Below are 3,622 nucleotides of genomic sequence, written 5' to 3'. Positions count from 1 at the left end.
TTGAAGCTTGGCAAGTTTGTAAGTTCGATTTCCCATCCCAAAGGGTGTGAACGTGAATGGAGATGCTCCATATTTCTAGTTAAAAATCCCAGCCAGAGTTACAGAGCATGGGTGAAAATCTCGTACCTCCCAGCTGGATTGAACTTTTCCGGATCAGGTTGGATCCATATGTACTTGTCTTAGCCACGCTTCCAAATCACTTGAACATCACTTGAGAGAAGAAGGAGACTCACTATTAAACTTGAGGTCTAACAAGGCTCTTCTAAAGACCATTGGGGATATTTTTTGCAAGTTGCAGTGTTTCATTGAGAGTAACTGAGAATCAAACGAAACAAATCTCGCCATGTAAGATTGCACTGCCTGAGCAAAGCCAGGCTTGTACGAGAAGAGCAGCCCACAGAAAAGCTTCCCATCGATGGACGCTTCTAATATGTATCTGTAGTTGAATATGTCGCTTACTCTAGCCTCGAACATCTTCTCGCCTAGCAGCTGAACATGAGCTTGAAACTCTGTAGCATGAGTTTGACAGGGAAAAATTGGAGAGGTCCAAGTTTTTCTGCAGATACCTCCGTGAGATGAAACCAAGCTCTTGTCCGCATCCCGTTGCTTGCCTAGCACGAATGGCGTGGCACGATACTCTTGCCGCCTTCTCTTAAGTTCCTTACGCATGGATAGCTTTGGTTCTGATGGATCTTTCTCCCTCAGCATCTCTTCACAGAAAAATGGCAACCATATTGTCAAGAATGGCAGCAATGTCAATTAAAGAAGAAGCCAACCTGTGTCGAGGAAATACATGTCATCCAGAGCTTCAAGCTCTTCGTTACATCCCCCATAGAAGAATCATATGCCTCGCTCTGCGTCCACGGAATCTCCTGCAAGGGAGAAACGTGGAGAAGGCCCAGGACCAGAGGGATTTGAAGTTGCCCAAACACCAGTTGCTACAAAATACGTAAAAGCCCCACGAGAGACTCACGTACTTTCCATGGCTGATTGTTGTGTGCCCGGCTCTTAGCATCAGCTCCGCACCAGTCGTCTTTACCTCCCGCCATGCCATTGTTTCTGGAAATGCAAATGAATTCGCAAGTTTAAAACCAGCACAATGTATGTACCTGTGCCCAGAATATAAACGTCGTTTAGATAGGCATTACCACCGTCCTCGCCACCCATGACAACGAAACAGTTCTTATAGAAAGAGCAGGTATGGCTATCCTAGGCTAACATCAGTTGCATTGCTAGGCTTGGAACAAATGTAGGTTGCGGCTTTTGGTAGGAGGTTTTTTGGTCCCTCACCAGGCTCGACGCCACCATTGCTGCAATTGGCCGGAATATTTTGGTCATCCTGGAACATCTCAAGTTAGAATCGCAGGGACGAAGATAGGGGGGTGGAGACTCTTTTACCAGATGATATTCTCTGTTGAATACTTTTTCCATAAGTGTGACTCTTTTCTTCACGAACTCGGTAATTCTACGAACTCTACAAACAGAGACAAATCCCTTCCTAGGGTTAGAAATAGGATAAATGAAACGTACCATCTACATATCAATCTGCAAAGCATATTTAAGCAAAGCATTCCCTCCCAGTCGATGGAGCGGTTGCAAATCTAGAATTGAAACAGTACCTCCCATATTGCCATCTTGGCCGTCTATATCAATCGTCACAGATTTGGACAGTTGGATTTTGTGAAGCATTCCACTCTCAACTGTTTTTCCCACGTGTCTTCATCTCCACCATTAAGCTCGAAAAGAATCTCAATTGAATATGTCGCCCTTACTCTTTTAAATATAGAAGGATAAAATCCTAATATCCAACATTGTAAATGTAAATAAATACCCAAGACTCAATCATGAAAACCATATCTTTAGTTATCCATATCACACTAACACTCTTCTTTATTTACCTTCAAGATCCAATGTAAAGCCAAAATAGTAAAATTTGACATGAAAAATCAAGCCCCAAGAAAAACTCCTTATCACCTAACCTAACAATGCCACTTCCACTAACACAATTGCTAGCAATGTGAATGCCTTAATTCCACATCTTTTCCATCCAACAACTTACTTCAAGTGCTAACATATTCATCATCATATTATAGCACATGAATGCTACAACCTTTTTTAAACCTCAATAAGTAAACTTTTAATGAACCAAGGTACTAACATGAGCTTAATATAATGGATCATCTTTGAAAACTCACTCAAAGCTACTATAATGTGTAAGCAACCAAAAAAGAATGATTTAAGAGATGATCAAATATAAAGGAAAAAGGCTTATGAACAAAAGTGCATATGTTTTTTTAATTGTTTAAAGATATTGAAACACTTCTCATTAAGTGTACTTGAGTTTGAGTAATACTGAGTTGGGTGGCCTCCTGGGAAGTTCAAATATAAAAGCTTATATTTGTCCCCAAACTCTTTATTGTTTAAATCTTGATTTTGGAATTTTTTAATTAACAACACTTCAAGGAAGTTATTCCTTATTTAAGGAGGTTTTTACTCTGGAGCCAAATAAGAAGTAGGATTTCAAGGCCTTGGTCATGACCCTTCGAAATCTTAGATCTCAAACTCAGTCTTAGACTTGGTTTCAAACTTGGTCTTAAACGTAATCTTAAACTTGGTATCATTCAATAAATTTTTTATCATTCCAATTGTGATTTTGGGGGATTTTTTAACCTACAACATCTTGGGGAGTTGGTTCCTTACATTAGCCTTCATGCAAAGCCTCAAACTCGGACTCTAGATAAAAGTGGCCAAGAGACACTACTTATGCTACCATGGAGCTTGAGTCAAAGATATTTAATGAGGTTAGTATCTCATTCATTGATGAGCTCATTCAAGACTCTCTTTCAGCTCATCCCTATGTAAGCCACAAAATTTTCCTTTCCAATTTACTAGCTTATCTCGTCTATCAGACCACCATGGCCTTGGCCTTAGTTAAGTTCCCTTGCCAAGGTTCCTGCCTATTGTATCAACTCTTATTTAGTCCTATTTGGTTTCAACAATTCATTACACGAGCAATGAAGTGTTAGCCATCCATCCATGGATTCCCAAATTCTCTCCCAATCCCCTTCCCCAAGTTAAATTGGATTTAAGGTTCGGCTACACTCCCCACAGGCACAAGCAGCCAAGAACATTCAGATTCCTAACATCCATTAGTACAACAAGACTTGATCATAAAACCCTTTAAATCCCAAGCCTTGGGTGCAACATTTGCTTAGGGACATCAGGGGGAAACACCATGGCCTAACGGCCTAGTATGGGTACCCCTACTCCCCCACTTCCATCCTAAAGGGAAGGCTCAAGCCTTTAGGAAGGGCGAAGACCAATAAGCCATAAGGTACTCAAGTGGGGCACCATTCCACATGAGCCAGGAGCACTATAGTCAATTTCCCTTCTAGGAGTGGGAATTGCTCTTGAGGACTTCCTTGGGTGGCCCTTCCAACACCACTCGAGTCCATGCTCACTCCCACCCAAGGCCCCTTAGCCCTAGTTTCAACCTCAAGTTAATTTGGAAGCACCACTAGAGAGTTCCTTCAAGACTGATTCCTAGACCTCACTATCCCTACTATACTTTTGGAACCCCCTACAGCCCCCCCCCCCCCCCCCCCAGGAGACACATGCTTTG

At 41.8% G+C, this 3,622-nt stretch overlaps 1 long non-coding RNA gene across 1 annotated transcript; it reads right to left on the bottom strand.

Moving 5' to 3' along the window:
* Positions 1–496: 496 nt before the first annotated feature.
* LOC9634402 lies at positions 497–894 on the bottom strand. Its single transcript, XR_002991048.1, has 3 exons — positions 777–894; positions 567–710; positions 497–509 (listed from the first exon to the last, which is right to left on the bottom strand). It is a non-coding gene; the product is annotated as an uncharacterized LOC9634402 (long non-coding RNA).
* Between the last annotated feature and the right edge of the window lie 2,728 nt (positions 895–3,622).

Source organism: Selaginella moellendorffii, unplaced genomic scaffold (genome assembly GCF_000143415.4).
Source record: "Selaginella moellendorffii unplaced genomic scaffold, v1.0 SELMOscaffold_114, whole genome shotgun sequence".
Taxonomy (NCBI): Eukaryota; Viridiplantae; Streptophyta; class Lycopodiopsida; order Selaginellales; family Selaginellaceae; genus Selaginella; species Selaginella moellendorffii.
Note: the sequence above shows the minus strand (reverse complement) of the source record. Positions and strands in the feature narration are given on the sequence as shown.